The 21,694-nt window shown below is 36.7% G+C and overlaps 1 protein-coding gene across 7 annotated transcripts in view; it reads right to left on the minus strand.

Moving 5' to 3' along the window:
* LRRC4C (leucine rich repeat containing 4C) overlaps nt 1–21,694 on the minus strand; it is a 1,203,118-nt gene that overhangs the window by 471,729 nt on the left and 709,695 nt on the right. For all 7 annotated transcript variants that reach the window (XM_058688696.1, XM_058688692.1, XM_058688697.1 and 4 more), the window contains one exon: nt 5,578–5,714. The gene's annotated coding sequence lies outside the window, so the exon portion shown is untranslated. The remainder of the gene's footprint in view (nt 1–5,577; nt 5,715–21,694) is intronic.

Here is a 21,694-nt window from a genome sequence, read left to right on the forward strand (position 1 = left end):
GGCATAGCCACTTAAGAAAATTCCTCCCAAAATTAAAAATAGAACTACCATATGATCCAGCAATTCCACTTCTGGGTATATATCCAAAGAAAATAAAATTATCTTGCACAGATATCTGCACTCCCATGTTTAGTGTAGCATTACTCATAATAACCAAGACATGAAAACAACCTAAGTGTCCATCAATAGATGGATAAAGAAAATGCCATAGTCAGTCATAAAAACACTGCCATTTTTGATAACATGGGTAAGGCTTGAGGGCATTATGCTAAGGAAAATAAGTTAGATAGAGAAAGATAAATACTATATGATCTCAGTTATATGGCATCTAACTACACTGAACTCATAGAAACAAATAGTAGATTGTTACCAAGGCTGGGGTGGAAGTTATAGGGAAGTATTGCTCCAAAGGTATAAACTTTGTTATAAGGGATGAGTAAGTTTGGAGAGCTACTGTACAACATGATGATTATAGTTAACAATATTGTTTTGTGTATTTGAATGTTGCTAAGATAATAGATCTTCAATGTGCTTGCCACCACCACAATTATTTGAGATGAAGCATGCTAACTAAACTTATTGCAGTAAACAGTTAACAATGTACAATTATATCAGATTATCACATTGTATACCTTAAACTTATACAATGTTATATGTCAATTATATCACAATAAAGCTAGGGGAAAAAACCTGTAAATATGCAACCAAAAACAAGGGGAAAAAACTCTAAATATGCAACTGTCATATAGTCCAGCAATTCACTTCTGGGCAAAGAAATGAAATCCTATGTTCACATAAAAATCTGTACACTAATTTTTATAGCAACTTTATTTATAATAGCCCAAACTGGAAACAATTGAGACATCCTTCAGCAGTGAATGGTTAAACACACTACTGTATATCCTTACCAGAAATACTACTCAGTTGAAAAACATGAATTAAGTATTGCATCCAATAACTTAGGTGAAACCCCTGATAATTATGTTGCATAAAAAAAGCCAACTCCAAATGCTACATAGTGTATGGTTCCATTTATACAACATCCCTATAATGAGTAAATTATACCAACTGAGAGATCAGTAGTTGCCAGCTGCTTAAGGAAGAAGTTGGGGGATGTGAATGAAGTGAGTATGGCTATAAAAAGACAACAGGAAGGGCTTTATGGTGATAAAAACACCAATCAAAACCACAATAAGATACCACCTCACACTTGTCAGAATGGCTAAAATGAACAACCCAGGAAACAACTGATGTTGGCAAGGATATGAAGAAAGGGGAACCCTTTTGCACTGTTGGTGGGAATGCAAACTCATACAGTCATTCAGGAAAACAGTGTGGAGGTTCCTCAAAAAATTAAAAAGAATTATCCTATGACCCAACAATTGCACTACTAGGTATCTATCCAAAGAATATAAAAATGCACCCCAATATTTATAGCAGTGCTATCAATAGCCAAATTATGGGAAGAGCCCAAATGTCCATCAAATGAAGAATGGATAATGAAGATATGGCATATATATATATATATATATATATACACACACACACACATATATATACAATATATATATTGCATATATATGTATACATATGTTTACTATATATATATATATATATTGCATATATATATGTATACATATGTTTACTATATACACACACACACACACACACACACACACACACAATGGAATACTACTTGGCAATCAAAAGGAATGAAATCTTGCCATTTGCAACAACATGGATGGAACCAGAGGGTATTATGCTAAGCCAAATAAGTCAGGCAGAGAAAGACACACAACATATGATTTCATTCATATGTGGAATTTAAGAAACAAAACAGATGAACACAGGGGAAGGGAAGGAAAAATAAGATAAAAACTGAGAGGGAGGAAAACCATAAGAACTCTTAAATACAGAGAACAAACTGAGAATTGCTGGAGTGCAGGTGGGTGTGGGGGATGGGCTAAATGGGGGATGGACATTAAGGAGAGCACTTGTTGGGATGAGCACTGGATGTTATATGGAAGTGATGAATTGCTGGGTTCTACTCCTGAAACCAGTACTACACTGTATGGTAACTAGCTTGAATTCAAATAAATTAAACAAAAAAGAAATGTTCTGCATTGTGACTGTACTAATGTCAATATACTTGTTGTATTACTGTCCTATAGGTTTGTAAGATAATTAATCATTAGGGGAAAAGGGGAACAGGGTACACAGAATTCCTCCACGTTATTTATTTTAATTTTTTTATGTTTCTTCATTTCCTGAGAGAGAGAGAGAGAGAGAGAGAGAGAGCATGAGCAGGGGAGGGTCAGGGAGACAGAATCTGAAGCAGGCTCCAGGCTCTGTGCTGTCAGCACAGAGCTCTATATGGGGCTCCAACTCATAAACTGCGAGATCATGACCTGAGCTGAAGTAAAATGCTTAGGGAACTGAGCCACCCAGGCACCCATGTTATTTCTTAAAAGCACACATTAACATACAATTGTTCCAGAATAAAACACTTCATTAAAAATTCAAACATCAACAATAACATCTACATATTTTACATCTGGACTACAGGGCAATCACACAAATGCTTTTAGTTGATCTTAACAAAAACTGTTCAGTTTATAGCCCTGGTGCCTAAGTGTCAGTATTTTCTACTAGGCTCTGTTAAATTACTACCTTTCATTCAAATCCATCCTCCTCCGTTTTGAGAGGTGGGGCTTGGGTCTTTGCAAAATGCATCCCCTTTGCCACTGGGCTCCCTATTTCTATCAATAGAGAGAGAGAACTACAGGGAAACTGCAAGGTTCAAGGGGAAGAAGGAACTTAACACTTGTTCCCTGATACCATTACCCTACACAGCAGTTGGTTCCATCTTGCATTGTTTTCTACATTCCTAGAAATAACCTCGTTGTCCCCCTCTCCAAGAGCTATAACAACACTAGCTGCCTGGTATCCCATCCTCAGAGATGTGGTCTCAGTTCTGTCTGTTGAGCCCCTTCTAGTTTTTCAGGGTATAATATTGGCTGAACAGCATCCTTCACAAAATTCTGAGTTGCGGCTCATATGGCCCCAATCTGAGCTCTTGGGGCACTAGCACCCGGAGTTGGTAGAATTCTTGGAGTCATGAATCTCAGCAATGTGGAGTCCTCCTCACCCCTGAGCTTCTGAAGTTCCTCTGCTTTTCAGACAATGCTCTCACCCAAGATTTCTGAAGTTCAGGTCTGCAAAACCCCTCCTCCAATATTCTAAATTCTAATCATTTCAAAGTCTTGCCTGCTGTCCCTGAAGATACTGTAGCCACTTCTGTAGTGACTACATGTTTGATTCCTCAGGGTCCTCTTTTGCCTTTCCAGTTCTCCAATATCTGGCTAATGATTGTTAAATTTTATCTATTTTTTTAACATTTATTCATTTTTGAGATACAGAGAGAGACAGAGTGTGAGTAAGGGAGGGGCAGAGAGAGGGGAAACACAGAATCCAAAGTGGCCTCCAGGCTCTGAGCTGTCAGCACAGAGCCTGACTTGGGGCTCGAACTCACAAACTGTGAGATCATGACCTGAGCCGAAGTAGGATGCTTAACCAACTGAGCCACCCAGGTGCCCCATCTGGTTAATGATTCTTAAATTTTATGTTTTTGTTTTAACACTTACTTATTTTTGAGAGACAGAGACAGAGTGTGAGAAAGGAGGGGCAGAGAGAGGGAAACATAGAATCTGAAGCAGGTTCCAGGCTCTGAGCTGTCAGCGCAGAGCCCAAGGCAGGGCTCTGACCCTGAGATCATGGTCTGAGCCAAAGTCGGACGCTTAACCTACTGAGCCACCCAGGCATCCCAAATTTTATCTGTTAAAATAACTGGAATGGTTTTTGTTTCCGGAGCTCAATCTAACAGATTCAGGCAATTTGTAGCAGGGTTTGAAGCTGAATAAAGGGAAAGAGGCTAGAGAGGCTGTGAGACTATGTGTAAGGCCAAGTTATGATGGGCAAAGAGAATGCTAAGAAAAACAATCAGAAACAAGAGTGGGGGGTGGGGGGATGGACAGAAGTTCAGGGAGAAGTAGAGTTGCAAAGTTTTCTGTTGTTTTTGAGAAAAGTACAAACGTATAAAGACAGGCCAGTACTGCCCTTTTTTCCCCTTGTTTTCACATTCTTCTTCTGTTCTGGCTCACATATGTTGACAGAATAACTTTCTTTTCACTTACAGGTGACTATCTTCCCTATAAAAGATCCAAACTAAAAGCAACAACAACAACAACAAAAATAAACAAACAAACAAGCAAAAAGCACCTCCTTTTCTGAATAGCTAGAAGGATTAAGATTAACGGCAAAGAAAAGGGGCAATCACGCATACTTGGAAAAAAAAAAGAGCTTAAAATCTTTTCTTCTCCATTCGTTCATGTTCCCCTATGATACTTTATCTTGCCATTGCCTCCTCATCTTTAGAGAGCACTTTCTGCATATCTAATGTTCTTATGGGACTCTCAAAACAAAGTGGGCTCCCTGAAGACAGATAGCATGTCTTCTGTTAGCTTAATCTAAATAACGTGATGGAGTTGATGTGGGAGAGAATAGCTGTATTCCAGGAAAGTCTTGACTTATGAATTTAGGACAGATATCTGTTATACATGCAGCCCAGGGAGAGCTAAATATTAACAGGAAAATGTATGAGCAATTCCTCCTACAGGTTTGTATAACATTTCTACTTCTCCCTTAAAACAGCATGAATGATTCAAGTAAGTATTTGCCAATTAAAATGGCAAGTATAAATGTCTCTCTTGCCATATAGATGGAGCTTAATGCCACTATAACTTTATATATTTTTTTCTCTTCAACACAGTGAAACACCACAGATGAATGAACATATTTCCATTTTACAGAGCTGGACAGGTTTTACTTCTGGGCTCAAATGGTCTTGACCATTGGTGGCACAACATTTATCTGACGGAGATGCCACAATCCATGTCGAGCTCATGAACTGCCACTTGTAGGAGTCACTTGGACTTTCATGCTTCCCTACTGGTTCATTTAGACAAGTTCAACTTTTCCAGTAGCCCAACAGCAACTATTTTCATGCTGTTACCACATCAAGCTTTCCAATCTCACCAGGTTTTCAAAGGAAGAATAAAAAGCCGGCTACCTTCTCCAAACACTTTGTTCCATATTAAAAACCTAACTGCTGCCCCCACTTCAAAAAAGGAGGGGGACATCATCAGTTGTCTCTTTTATTCTGAATCCTGGGCAGGCCAATCTGCCACAACTCCCAGGCCATGCAAAGGAACATCTGCTAGAGGAACAGTTAGTTTGACGCCCGCCCCTCCACAGAAATCACTGCTAGTAAAAGTTTTATGAGGTGGGTACATTTTTCCCCTGTTTCCTCCTTTTGTAACTGACTGAAGACCAAATGAGCAAGATGAAATGGCCAGATATTTAGCCAGATGTTGGCATCCACATGTGTATGTTTGGGAGGGAAGAGAAGCTGTCAGCTGTACCAAAGGAATATTAGAATCATCTGAAATGCAATTAACAGCCCCACAGTCAATGAATCTTTGAAGGATTCTAACAGAGTAAATTACACCTCTCACTTACCTATGGCAAATTGTCCATGGGCCAGTTTCCTTGTTTGTGAAACTTGAATCCAGTCAATTTATTCAGACTCCAGAGTAGTTTCAGGATGTTTCCATTCTGTTAATCTACATGGGTTATCTCTGCTCTTCCAGTAACTTCTATAAACACACATACACACGCACACACACACAAAATAAAAGGATATACTTAGAATATGTAATGCTGGATAAATACTGGTTGACAGTTTAGATTTTTAGCATCCATAACTCACGCTATTTTTTTTAGACTATTCTTATTATTTGTAATAGAAAGTGATGGGAGCAAAGCTTTTCTCTTTTAAAAACTACACTGCAGGTCAATGTGGTTTGGTATCTACAATTGCAACTAGTAGATGTATACCAGGTGAATGGCAAAAACTTAATAAAAACATATTTATTAGAGAGTCAGTATTATAGATTTTACTAAAATCTGCCTGTTATCGCATACCCTCAGAAGGTGGAAAGGAATTTAACATTTGAGAAGTTACCATGAACCTGGGGTTGGACTAGTATTTTTATATACATATTATCCTATTCAATTAGTATAACAATCTTTCTAGCACTTACTACCTATAGCTCTCTCTCTGACATTTTTCAGATCATAAGGGAAAGACTTATAGGTAGAAGGTGGTTAGATTTTAAGACTAGATAACCTGAATCCACTTCTCTTACTCTTTCCTTACTCAGGCATAGGAGAAGCTCATAGATTATTTTTTGTTTTGTTTAAATAATATCAAAATGTTTTGTATACCAAATATGCCCTAAGACTACATACATATATACATACATACATACATAAAAAGAGTGACTTGGTCATTGGGTTATGGGAAATTCCAAGGTAAGATTGATAAACTTCATGTCATTTCATGATATGATAATTATCACTTCATAATTATGGTCTAATTCCTTAAACACATAAATTTTCTTTCCCTTATCACAATTGTTTTGGCCTGAAATTTTATATCGATTTTAGATTCATAGGACTCTTGTAACTAAATTCAACAAAATCAGTTCCTGTGCATCTAAACCATATTGCTTATTTAACACCCTGTTGTATTAACTGGTTTATATTATGAGACCATCAGCTGTAGTGATCCTCTCCTCCCAACCTATAAGGATCGTTATGGCAGCAATAAAATATTCCATGGATCTCCTCATATTCCAGGAAATAGTGAGCCACAGAAAACACTTACTCCTCACATGGAATACTTCCTCTTTAGAAATATCCCCAAATTGCTCACTTATTCCCTACAGCCAACCAAGAACTGTTAAAAGTATTAATTAGAAAGTCTTCCCAGCTTGCCCAAATCTTAATAGAATTTGCAAATTAGATACAGTCTCAGTATTTTCTACTTTTACTCCATAAAATTTAGTCCACTTTTTATACAACTGAACCCTTGCTTAAGCAAAAGGGACAGTGAAAGAGTTCCCTTGCCACAAACTTAGGATAACTCTGGATAGAAATGTCTAAATTGCTGACTCTTCTTACTACACGTTAAAAAAAACAAAACAAAACAAAACACATAGTAGAGCTTATAGTTCAAAAGGGGGTACAGATGGGGCACCTGGGTGGCTCAGTCAGTTGAGCATTCAACTCTTGATATCAGCTCAGGTGATGATCTTATGGTTCATGGGACTGAGCCCCGTGTCAGGCTCTATGCTGATGGTGTGGAGCCTGCTTGGGATTCTCTCTCCCTTTCTCTCTGCCCCTCCCCTGCTCATGCTCTGTCTCAAAATAAATAAATAAACTTAAAAAGGCGGGGAGAACAGAATCCTGGATTATATGTGAGGATGAATTTCAAACCTAAGAAAGAGGCTAAGTAATTGCTAGAGTTGCAATTCTGATACAATTAATTATCTGCAAAAACACTCAATCTATTTCATTGCCACTATTTCATTATTACAATTTTTTAAAATAACCATTTATTGGTGCTCCAGCTAGATGCTAGGCACCAGTTAAGTGACTTACATTTATCTGATTTATTAATGTGGAAAAAAAGTTCTTCAATGGAAAACTATGTTTTCTCTAGCACACCCTTCTGCTCTTTGATTCTGATGCTGTGGAAGAATTCTACAGAATCTATAACTCTATAAAATATAAATAGCTATTAGAAAAAAATAAACAAATAATTCTTTTCTATAAACACACAAATTTTATCCAGTCTAGCAGAGAGGTTCACCTGCCTTCTCTGCACACTGTGGAGGAAGATAGGTTCACCCATATTTGCACATCAATTTCAATACTCCTGATATATAAATGTGTGTTTATTTTGGACTTTTCTTTTTTTTAAAGATGTTTATATATTTGTTAGGGGGAGGGAAGTGAGAAGGAGAGGGAGAATCCCAAGCAGGCTCCACACCGTTAGCGAGGAGGCCGACATAGGACTCAATCCCACAACCTGTGAGATCATGACCTGAGGCAAGATCAAGGGTCAGACCCTCAACAAGCTGAGCCATCCAGGCGACTATGAATTCTTCTTTTAAATGATTATAATACTCCTGGTTCTCTCAATGATTTGCAAATTTCATAAAATCTTAAGCATCTGTTCATTTTATATGTGCATGAGAGATGTGATTTTATTGCATTTTTTGAGATGATCTTGTACCATTCTTTACAGCAACTCTATGGGACATATGAATTGTTAAGTGCATTTTATAGCAAAGGACCCAAGACTCAGCAGGGTCCCATGACTCGCCTGAGGGCCACAAACACAAACAGACATTCCTGATTATTAGACACTGTGCCACAGGCTGAGGGTGCAAAGCTAAACAAGGCTGTCTTTATCCTCAAGGTCAAGGAGACCAGGGGAAATCTTTATTGAGTGTTGCCTACATGCAAGGTGCTTCCATAGATATCCAGGAACTAAAAACATTTGATAAATCCTCACTATCCAAAACTCACCACTTGCTATATGAAATACTGAACTCAAATAAATTCAAACAGTGTTATACCCCTCACTATCTGAACTCATTCTATAAACTCTTAATAACTGAATTCGAGAATCAAGTAGATTTGTATAGGGAAGGGCACTCAATTGCTATCTTTAAATCCTCAAAGTCACCTTGTGAGGTAGGCATTCTTCCCATTTTTACAGATAAGAAAAATGAGGCTCAGTGAAAGTAATGTTAAAAAAAAATCACATCACTTTAGAATAGAAAAAGATAGCAAGATCACACAGCCCAATGTCCTCATTTTATAGGTAGAAAACCGGGGCTCAGGGAAACAGAGTGATTCTCTTGAATCTTTTATCCAGCTAGGAGCAGGGCCTGCTTCAACATTCGCTGATTCAACCTTCCATACATCTTTCCACTTATCTGAGACTAGTAATGCAAAAGAATGGGCCACACATCTGTCAACGCAGGCAGAAAAGTGAGGGGCAAATTATTAAAACTTGCTCAAGAAGGTCCCAAGTTCTCTGTCCAGCCTCACTTACCAGGTTATTTATCCATCTAGCTGATCTGAAGTTGGCTGTCTGAATTCATTCCCCTTTTTACTCTAATATTATAATTGCATATGTTTGTTAGTCTACTTAAGCAATACCACGAGCTATTTTCAATATTGCAAAAAGGCAGTGACTACCATTCTCCACCATAAGACGAAAGCCACCTAAAAGGCCAAGTGTCTGTGTGACTAGATTTAAATCAGCTGAAAGAGGGAATCATGTTTTCTAATACCAGTCTGGAATGACAGAAGGCTAGATCTTACTGATTAATAAGAATATGGAAAACACATTAAGAATCATCAAATCATGGACTATGTTCAGTAGGAAAAAAATTCAAATTACGGGTTTCATGTGACAGAAAGAAAGCAACAGAAGGGTCTTTGGTGGGGAAATTTGAGGAATCACTCTTCTATATTCTACAGTTGCCCATGGATTTTGAGCACCTCTACAGAAAACAATTGTCCTGTTTTAAGTGACAGCTTTTCACTTAAGTCAGCCTTTGCTCACGTGTTCAAGCACAAATTTCTACTGTCAGGACCAACAGGACAGGAGTGATTTTCCATTAACCTCATATGCAGAGAGTGGCTGAAAATTTGGGCAGACTTCAGAATCTGTGGCAGAGTAAATTAGTAAATTACTGTTATCCATGTATGGTCCCACAGTCTAGAAACTTTTAGGGGCACACCCTCTTGACAGCTAAACCATAAAATCGAGCAGATTCCACATTCCCTGTTGTTGTTGTTTTTGCAGACCTCATCCCAACTCCTCTTGCTTCCTTCCCCTCCTCTATTTTCCTTTTTATCTTCTACCATTTCATCTTCTTCCTTTTCCTTATTTTCCTCCTCTCCCCTCACACAAGTATTGCTATGAGAAAATTATGATTATAGGTATCTAATGAATAGACTCATACCATATCACCTCTCAACAAGCAGAACAAAGAGAGGTCACCTGTTACTACCATCCTTTAAAGAGTACTATATCACACCAGCAGCAACAGGTCACTTTTTGTTAGGAAAAATGCAACACATTTGTCATTTTTCTGTCCTTTCAGTCATTCTCAACAGGTTTCTTACATTGGGCTGATTTTGTTTCAAGACTTCACACCCTCCAGAGACCTTCCCTTAGGAAATTTACAACCTTCTGTTCCTTTCCAAGTCATCAAAATTCTAATGGAGTAGTGTACTATGTAAACCTATGCTAATTTCAGTCATTATGCAGATGTCCAAATATCTTGCAGGTTTCCACCTAAAAGTGTTATTTCCCTCTAGAGTCAAAGGGACTTGGATGAGCTGTTGATCCCTTTGTTAAAATACAATCCACATATCAGTAGGCTACCAACTTTATCAAACTTCTGCCAGGAAAGCAGGATTCCCCTTAGAGAAGTTGGTGAATTGAGCAATGTTGAATTACTGTTTGTATTCAAAATGGAGTAGTGGGAAAACATTCCAAAGAAACTTAGCTTTTTAATTAATCATAATCTCCCACCTTTGTGAATTTAAAAATTTTCTGCTTTTGTTTTCATTTAAGAAGCTCTGTTTGGCTACCTCTGAGCTGCCAGGAAAACAGTGTAAAAATATTTTTCAGGTGTTGTCCTATATAATCCTCAAGACAACTTAAAAGGATCTGCCTGGAATAAATCATTTTTAAACATTTATAAACCGATGTTTTTTAGAGAAGTTACAAGCAATGACCAAGGCTACACAGTTAGTCTTAAGTGTTAGAAGCCAGACCTTACACCAATTTTCAGGTTCATTTCTACTTACACCATATTTTCACTTTAAAAATGTTAGTCTAACAATTGGTCCAAGTTGGACTTGCCTTATATAAACACATATAAATATTTATGTTCTACATAGAGTGAGATGCATCAAAGACAGTAATGCTCCATCTAGGATAAATGAGGAGGTTCCCATTTAGCCTTAATCAATTATATCTATGATGCTCATACAACTAGATTAAGGGCAAAGAGTACAATGAAGATGTATTCAATGATAAAGTCAGATTTTTCAGATGGAAGGAGGAATGCAAGTTGACATTTCCTTAGATGCACTCAGTTACTGTGGCCTTTCCATATGCCTGAATCAAAGAGCTAGTATCTCTGGAGAAACTAAACTACATCATTAAAATAAAGGAAGCTATCTTGTAGTAGACATTCGGCCAAGACAAGTATCATCTTCTTTATGTGTTCTACATTTAATAAGAAGGGCAAAGGTTTTGAAGCCCAACAGTGGGCAAATGTGGCTTCAGAACCCTAATACAGAGTTCATAACACCTACCCTTCACCCCTACCCACCATCCAGGCTTGATATGAGAACTAAAATATCTACATTTAAGGCTGAAGTATATTGCTCAAATAGGACTCATAAATAATTAGAACTCTTATCTTCTCATTCAACACCAGGTCTGTCTTAGGGATGTGTGCTAACAAATTCTCTGGATCTAATTGTGCATTTTGTCACAAGATTTTGTTAATTGTGCAGAATATAATACAAGAGCAAGGGTTAAGGGAAGTCAAGATGCATTAATTCCCTCTTGATTCCTAAAGACCAGAAGACACTGACACTCCCACAAGGTTCAAGCCCTGGTATCAATAAATGCTATCACCTCTTGCCCATTTGACCAGCCCCTTTGCAAACCTCACAGTTGCTGTGGATGTACCATTCACTGCGATTATTTCCAAAAGTATGTATTTTCACCATTTGAGTGTGAACACATAACTTATAATAAAAGCCAAAACAGAGACACTAATGCTAAATACAGAATCTTTGCAAATTATATCCCAACAAATAATAAATTTAATAGAGAATCATGAGACCCAAATTGCTAACCATATATCATCTTCTAATATTATTTTACTGAACATAAATGAATAAAGGGTTCTTTTATTGCATTTGGGTCATCAGCATTCCAAATCTCAGTGGGGCTTTTGACATAAACATATAATCAAGAGCTGAGTTATTATTTTTATAATAATAATAATAATATCTTAGCTGGTGCCTTCAATCAGAAGCATGATAAATAATCACGATTCATATAACTCAATAACTAATGTGTTAATTCATCGATTTCAAAAAAGGATCTGATGCCCCTGTATATCATTCATTCATTCCCACAGTCTATTTTCTAATAAATTTTGAAACAAAAATCTAAGTTTAAACATGATTGTGGTACTCTAGTCAGATGTTCAAGTCCAACCTTCCTAAAAATGCATTAAAATATGATGTGTGGTACAGATGATTAAGTCACATCCAACTGTTTCAGCTAGGTTTTCAGGATAAGTTTGACTTTAAGGAAAATAATGTCTGGGTTTTTTTCATTCATTCATCCTTGGGAAAGCAAAGTAACATTATAATCATTTATAATCATTATAAAGTCATACGGCCTTATGTTCATTCCAGGTTGTCAGTCACTGACTTTGTTGCCTTCAGATACTTACTCTGATTTGTCTCTTCATATATAAAAGGATATTCAACTAAATAATAAAGAAATTTGAACTAAATAGTGGTATTTAACTAAAAGGATTGTTTCAGAATTAAGTGAGATAACCTAAAGAAAGCAAAAGCACTACTTCTGACATATGAAAAATTCTAAGTGAATGGTAGCTATTATTTTTCAGTGACCTGAGACATTTTTGAAATTCCTACCAAGTGTTATATATTCTATTAGGCAACATCCAGATGACATAGATGTCAACTATGACCCTGTCCTGTCACATACAACCCAACCCCAAATCCCATATATAAAGAAACTAGAGCATTCTCACAGAGCAGTAAAGAAATACACATTCCAGAGTCACACATTTATTTCAGTTTTTATTTAAACTCAAGTTAGTTAATATACAGTCTAATATTAGTTTCAGGTGTACAATATAGTGACTCAACACTTCCACATAATACCCAGTGCTCATTACAACAAGTGCACTCCTTAATCCCATCACCTATTTTACCTATCGCCCCCACACCCCTCCTCTCTGGTAATAATCAGTTTGTTCTCTATCTATCGTTAAGAGCTTGTTTCTTGGTTTGCCTCTCTTTCTCTTTTTTTTCCCACTTGCTTGTTTGTTTTGTTTCTTAGATTCCTCATATGAGTGAAATCATATGGTATTTGTCTTTCTCTGACTGACTTATTTCACTCAGCATAATACTCTCTAGCTCCATTCATGTCATTGCAAATGGCAAGATTTCATTCTTTTTTATGGCTAAGTGGTATTCCACACTATCTATCTATCTATCTATCTATCTATCTATCTATCTATGTATCTACAACATCTACTTTATCCATTCATCAGTTAATGGACAATTTGGCTATTTCTATAATTTGGCTGTTGTATATAATGCTGCTATAAACATCGAGGTGCAAGTATCCTGTTGAAATAGTGTTTTTATATTCTTTTGATAAATACCTACAAGTGCAATTGCTGGATGGTAGGGTAGTTCTATTTTTAACTTTAATCTGGTAGAAAAAATGAATAACAAAGCATCCATATTGGAAGCAAGTCCACCATGGGCAGCATGTGAGTTCCACAGCCTCTCTCAACATCTGTAGTCGCCCAATGAATGGAGGCTCACATCCAAATGATTAAATACTTCAGAGTTAAGAATAAAGCTAACAAAATTTTAACAAAGCTATTTCATTATCTTCCAAATGGACTAAATGGTCATTTTCAAAGTCAGAACTCTCAGGTGGCTTGGCATTTTGTACTGGACTGAGGTGGCATAGGAAGAGGCAGCCCTTGCCGCCCAACCCCCTCCCTGCAGCCCCTAGTATCTTCCTACCCCTGTTAAGTCTAGGATTATAGGAAGGGCCTCATTTGCATGCATGTCAACATTCCAGCTAACAGTTCAAGCTCCAACTACATACCTTATACGAAGCCACCTTTCAGTTTATAGATATATACTGCAGTAGAGATATCTGCTCTTAGGAGGACCCACCAAGGGATGAGACCCATGCAAACACTAAAACAATGAATTTGAGTAGGAATTCCAGATCTCAACTAAGACTAAGACTTTATCTAAAGGATGGCTGGGGAGTATAAGTGGGACCCTCTCCTTAACTCTATGAAATCCGCGTCTACAAAAAGAATTGACTGGGGAAATCTTGTTTGGATTTTTTTTTTTTTTTAAGTGTGGAGCCCAGGGAAGAAACGTCTCTTGCCTGAGTCGAAATGCAGAACCAGGGCTTTGGAGCCAGATCAAAGGTTCGGATTCTGTTATTTAACAATTAAGTAATCTCAGACCTGAAAGGAACAATCCAAATGACAGCCCTGCCTTAGTTTAAAGCTAGGTTCTCTTTTCTGCTTATTATGGATCTTTAATAAGAAATACAATTGCTGAGAAGTCTGTTTTGCTTGCTGTTTGCTACGAGCATTGTGAGGCCTTTCCTGAATGTAACCCGCTGTGTAGTAGAATGGGTTGTAAAACTTCCTAAATGTAGTCTGATATGTAATAGAATGAGTGATTGTACATAAACTAACCGGCATTTCTCGCTTCTGTAAACCTGCTTGCTCAACACATTCCTCCCCTTTCCCCTTCCCCTTTCCCCCTTCCCCCTTTTTCCTCCCACCACAAGTAACAAGCCTTCCCGCCAAAGGACAGACAAAGGACGCCCAATCAGAGAACAACAAATGTCCTTACTTTAAAATCAACTAATCAGGCCCCTCGTAATTTGAAACCTCCCCTGTGCTATTTGTCTCTGTCTATAAAAACGCTGTACCAACCCTGATCGTGGCCTCTTGCGTCACCGGCGACGAGTGCGCAGAGGACCAGGTTCGAACCTGCAATAAACGACCCTTGCCGCTTGGCTTTGACTTAGGACTCTGGTGGTCTTTTGTGGGAGGTTTTGGAACTTCAGGCATTACAGACCAATTATTTAGCCTTTATGCTTTGGTTTCTTTGTGAGAAGAAAATGGTAACATTTATTTCATAGTATTTGTGTGAGGATTAAGTGAGGAGTTAATATACACAAAGCTATTTAAAAAGTACCTAGGAGAGAGTATACATTGCATTAAAATTAGCAGTTAGCTATTACTATCACTGTTATTGGTAGAAAGATTGAGAGAGACCCTGTTTGTAGTGGTAATAGTAATAAGGTGCTAGCTCTGAAATAATTTAGTAAATCCTAAAAATAAAACGCAGTAAAGTTTTTATTGTCTTTTTTTGTTGTTGTTAGTTTGGGTCACTTAGGGTCACTTAGATAACATTTATTTAGCTAGAATACAAGCCCTTATTTTACGTAAGTAATTGTGGTATGAATTTCTGATTCCGGCCACAAAAAAGGTTGAACTAACCTAGTAACAGCTCCCATTACAAAACAGATAGAAATGTTGAATATGAATCTAAGAAAGAGATAAACAATAGGTACACAGCACCAAGGGGAAAAAACAGTGAAGGACAGACTATCAGATGTGAGAAATTAAAAAAAGGAAATTTAACTAGTAGTATGACCTAAATAAAATGATGCATTTCTCAATAGATACAGATGAAAGGCTCTAGCAGCAGAGGAAATCTCTAAAAGCCTGAAGTTACACAACTGTATGTATTATACCATTTCTAAATTTGAATGCACCTAATAACAGTAACATGGTCCTAAAATATATAAAGTTAAAGGAGATAGAACTTTCAGGGAGAAATAGACAATTCCATAATCATAGCAGAAAATTTTAACATACCTCATTTAGTCACATAGAGAAAAACATCAAGAGGATGGTAGAAATTAAGAAAAATAGGGACAGTCACTACAAAAGAAGCAAAGATTCTCAGCAAAACTAAAACTAGTTCCAATTCTCTTGATATTTTCTGAGTAAAACATCAGGTTTAGAGAGGATTTAAAGCTAATGAATAAACTTAACTTAACTTGACAGTTAGAGAACACTTGACCCAACTAAGTTATTCATGTAGGAATGAAAAATTATACTTGATATTATGAAATATTTAGAACTGAATGGCACTGAATACTGTATATGTTTAATAGTTAAGGTGTGCAATGACATGACTATCTTTCGTGACAATTTAAGCCTTAAATGTGTATATTATAAAAAATGTATATTATATTATTGGACTTTGCATTTAATGAAAGAAACTAGATTTTTAAAAAGGAGATTATGAAAACAAATTGGAAAGAAAAGTTTGGGATCGATGCAGAAATTAACAAAAACAGTAACATTTGCAGAGAGATCACAGAAATTTTAAGCAAAAGTAAAGCTGAAAAAAATAAATAACAGAAAGGAAACATTTATAATAACTGAGATAAACAACACTAAAGTCATAGCTGAAACAAGTTATAATCAGAAATAACATTGAAATTTAAAAATTGTAGTAGAGTACCATGGATAATTTTATGCAAGATATTAGAAAACCTATTAAAAGAATTTTAAGAGCAATATTAAAGCCAAACTGACTGAAGAATACTTAGGAAACTTGAACAAACTAAAGTCTATTAAATAAATTGATTTGGTAGTAGGTAGTATACCCTTCACTCCCTTATATCCTACTCACCTCATCACACCCTTACAATTTCCCCAATCCACACAAAAATCAAGCCTAATGATTTTATAGACAAATTCTTCTAAACCTTCAAGGAACTGGCACAAATTACCCCAAAGAACTGTATTCAGTAACAAAAGTTGTTCTGTTTGGCAGTTTGGTGAGACTGATGATTTGACTTCTGGTAGGGTGCTTTTAATTTGACTCAATAATGTTTCTACAAATGAACCATGTAAAATATATTCAGTAGATCAAGGATATAAGTTAATTAATGTAGATTCCTGAAACCTCCCACCCACCTTTTTTTTTTTACTTTAGGGGAAAAGAAAACAAAAATCAAAAAAAACAACTGGTGGTTTCAGTAACTTCTATAAAATAAAGAAGTCACAGGTTAAGAGGAACCCAGAGCTCTATTTTCTTTTACATTATGAGGAGTAAGTAGGAGTGGGAGGTACATCTAAAGAAATACCTGCTGCCCATAGGGAGATAAACCCACATTCTATTTCCTGTTATGTTATAAAGTTTATGTATCATTTCAGTGCAATGGGTCTTACCAAAGCCTACTATGATTCTTTCAGATAATCTCCACATCTCTTATCATATCTCCATCCAGACACAGTTTGAGAAAACTGAAATAAACCATTCACAGACAAATACTACATGATCTCACCTGTATGTGGAATCTAAAATGGGCAAACTCATAGAAACACAGACTAGAGTGCTGGTTGTCAGGGGCCAGGTGGGGGGGGGAAAGGAGAAGTTATTGGTCAAAGGATACAAAGTTTTAATTAGGCAAGATAAATAAGTTATGGAGATCGAATGCACAGCAGGATGACTGTAGTTAACAATCCTTCAGCGTATACTTGAAATTTTCTAAAAGGGTAGATCTTAAGTGTTCTCAAAGTTAAAAAAAGAAAAGAACAAAATGAAAAACAGAATATAACAAGATGAGGCGATGGATATGTTAATTACCTCGATTGTGGTGATCATTTCACCATGTAGATACACATTAAAATATCAAGTTGTATATATATTGGGGCGCCTGGGTGGCTCAGTTGGTTGGCTGGCTCAGGTCATTATCTCACAGTTTGTGAGTTTGAGCCCCGCATCAGGCTCTGTGCTGACAACTTGGAGCCTGAAGCCTGCTTCCGATTCTGTTTCCCTCTCTCTCTGCCCCTCCCCTGCTCACGCTCTCTCTTTCTCTCTCTCTCTTTCTCTTTCTCAAAAATAAATAAACATTTTAAAAAATTTAAATATCAAGTTGTATATCTTAAAATATATAGAATTTTTATTTCTCAATTATACCTCAATTAAAAAAAAAAAAAACAAGCACTACAGGATGAGGAAATAAAAACAACAACAACAAACCAAACCAAAGGGAAACAAAAATGTATTTATACCACTGGTGAGAGTATAAATTATTTCAAACTTTTTAAAGAGCAATTTGGCAATATGAAGAAGTTGAAGATGCTTATTTTCTATAACAGTTCTGGTACTAGATATATAACCTATGGCATCATCTTTCAAAGTGCTGATTACAAACCATTAAAAGATTGCCAATTCAATTTAGTGGGTCTTTATCCACTTTAATTTATTCAAAATAGAATACAAAGAAAATAGAATACAAAGTACCACAGTAAATTTTATTCGTCATATGTATATAAATAAATATATATAAATAAAAATATCTATATCAATCGATGGATCTATCATCTCCCTCTCTGTGTATATGTATGTGTGTTTAGAAAAGGTAGAGGTAAGTAAGTATCTTTCCATATACAGATATGTGTGCTTATGTGCAAGGCCTGTGTCCCAAAATAAAATATATTTCTTTCTATGAATTATAGTCCAGTAAGTTTAAATACAACTTTCCTGGAGAAACACCCCCACATAAGCACAGTGAGACATTTTTTATAACCATGAGTAATGGTAAATAATTAGATGTCCTTCAATTTAAAATGGGTAAGTAATTCATAGTATGCTTATATAACAGAACACTATCATTAAATAATCAAAATAAATGAACTAGCTTATCATGAATCACCACACAAAATTTCATAATACTGAGCACAAAAAGCAAGCTGAAAAAGTACTCTGTAAAATTTATGTAAGTGAAAAACAAAATAATAATATATATCTTTACAGATATATGGAGTGAAGGAATACAAATATACATGGTGAGGACACACACATGCTTCAGGAAACTAGTTCCCTCTAGCCTGGTTATCTTTATCTGGTAAGGAGAGCAGATCATGACTGGAGTAACGAGGAATCAGCTGTAACTACAAAATTATATTTCTTTCCAAAAGACAGACATGAAATAAATCTGATGATATTGCACTAGCATATACCTGAATGTTTGCAATGTCTCAAAAGTAATTTCTTAATCAAATTAGATCAAATGACGTACAGAACTGCTCTGTGTCAAGAGGAGTAATACAACTAATAATAATTATAGCATCTGTATTTAAATGCACTAATAACGCAAAAGAAAAACTGGTATCTCCCCAAACACATTCAACATATGCCCAAGGTTGTTATGGGTGGATCAAGATGGAATCACTTTAAACTGAATAGAAAAAATAATAATAATAAGATATTGGAGTGAAATTCCCAACTACAAAATTTAGACTTTAGAGATTTTGAAAGAGATGGTAATCAACTAAATTTCTTTTAGCTAGGGGTCAGTTAAAATGACCAACTTCCTCCTGAGGTACGTCCCATATTTGTGTGGTACTAACCCCAAAAATATTTAAGTAAGTATGAAAATGCTAAGAATGGGGAAACACCTTCAACTCACGTTGTCATCTATGTTTTTTGCCAAATACTTAACTTTCCTTTAGGCCAAAATATTTGCCACATGAATGATTCTAGTTACAAATGCAGACTATTTAAAAAGTGTTGGCAATCACCACAGAAATCAGACATCAGCAAAAATAATTATTTTTCAAACCACCACTATATGTTAGGGCCAAAGGCACTTTTTAAATTAACTATTTAGTATTTTTACACAAACACCTTACCTACATGATACAAGGAAAGTGAACAAACTCATAAATCAGTTTCCCCATTCTAGGAAGAGATCAATTAGGAAGCAGAAACTCATGCTCCCTATCCCAGCATTTAACTATGAATATTGTATTTTTAAAAATGTAATTAATTATATCTTGGAAGCTCACTCAGCCTAGTAAGAAAACTAACATCCCACCAATTAATTATATAAACTCAATTGGTCAGTGAACTCCTTGGAACTTAGTTCCTTATGGTGGACAAACTCTGACGTGGACTCCTGGGAGTCAAATCTTTGCAGAACTCACTTCCCTTGACTGTGTGGGCAGGATCTGAGACTTACTTCTAGCCAACAGTATCTGACAAAAGTGATGGGATAGTCACTCGGTGTTTTCATAAGACTGTATCTTAGCAGAATCTAACAAGAGATTTTCCCACTGGCTTAAAGGTATAAGCTTCCATATTGTAAGATGGTCCATAGGGGGTTGGTGAGCAGACATGTAGAGGGACATTTTAGTGAGCAACTGTAGTGTCAAGTAGGAGCAGAGGGCCCTCAACTGATAGCAAGTAACAAATGGGGACCTCAGTCTTACAATCACAAAGAATTCAGCCCCAAACCACAAGAGCTTGGACAAGGATTCTGAGCTTCAGAAAGGAACACAGCCTGACCCACACATTGACTACAGTCTTGTTAGACAATGAGCAGAAGAACCACTTAAGTCGTGCCTAGACTTCTAATCCATAAGACTGTGAGATATGAAGTGTACGCTGCGTTAAGCACCTAAGTTTGAGTAATCTATTATGCAGCAGTAGACAACTAAAATAATTCCCTATCTGTGAAAAAATTGGGTTGTCAGAGGTTCTCAATTTTGAGTGTGCATAACATTACCTAGGTCCTTTTTTTTTTCTTTTTAAACAAATACACAGGTCTGTACCTCAAAGTAAATGACTGATCAGAATTTTGAGAGATGAAGCTGAGATAGAATTTTTTTTTAAATTTTTTTTTGCTAACATTTATTTATTTTTTGAGAGTCAGAGAGAGACAGAGCACGAGCAGGGGAGGTGCAGAGAGAGGGAGACACAGAATCGGAAGTAGGCTCCAGGCTCTGAGCTGTGAGCACGGAGCCCGATGCGGGGCTTGAACCCACAAACCGTGAGATCATGACCTGAGCCGAAGTCAGTCGCCCAACCGGCCGAGCCACCCAGGTGCCCCTGAGATAGAATACTTTTTAAAGATTCCCAGGTGATCCTGATGACACTGACCTGATCCTTAAGCTCATTTCTAGTTATAAATATGTTTATAAATGACATTTGGCACCCAAAGCTTTCTACACTTACTTCCTCTCATTTCCTTGTACAGTAAATCACACATGGTATTTGCTGTAGCTCCAGAGACCAATTTTTAAAACATGGGAATGACTGTGCTTAATAAATATATCTACCTTTGGCCATCTTCCAAACCAATATGTCATCAACTACTGTGTGGTCATTTACTTTCCCTCTTGAGACAGAGAGAGAGAGAGAGAGAGAGAGAGAGAGAGAGAGGACATACACGCACACCCATTTTAAATGACCTACATGCACAAAGTGACTGCAAATGAAGTCTGGAGTAGGGATGGAAACAGGCACATATTATTACTTTCTTTCCTCTCCTTGTCTCTAAAATCAGAACTTTCATTTCCATCCCAACTCCTACTAGGCAAAATTCTCACATTTTCTATTTTTTGTACCAATACCTGAGCAAAGCTCTGTTGCTCCCTATCATCAATCTATAATGAGAGAGGAAAACACAAGTAAGGAGAGGAGAAACTAAGCCTTGGAGAACTCTCAGCTATAAATTAAAGTTCGATCTTACTTATATTTTAAAAGTAATGGCCCCATGGAATAGAAACTAGAGAGTTTTTCCTCCCTCCGTTCACTTCTAATTTATATTTGTCCCAAGCCAAGGTACTGTGAAGAAACGTTGTAGAAGCTATGGGGCTAGATAATTGATTTTCAGTTCTTGTCTTCAAAAAAGAGGAATAACAGGAACAGACAGAGCATTAGATCGTAGCTTTATAAGGGCATGTGCCTCAGTTTTGATCCTTGGTTTAATGTGCTAACCTCCATGCCCCTGGTTCAAGGGTCTATAGTTGTTGTGTTTCTAAAGGCAAATACAAATACTGAA

Source organism: Neofelis nebulosa, chromosome 10 (genome assembly GCF_028018385.1).
Source record: "Neofelis nebulosa isolate mNeoNeb1 chromosome 10, mNeoNeb1.pri, whole genome shotgun sequence".
Classification (NCBI taxonomy): Eukaryota; Metazoa; Chordata; class Mammalia; order Carnivora; family Felidae; genus Neofelis; species Neofelis nebulosa.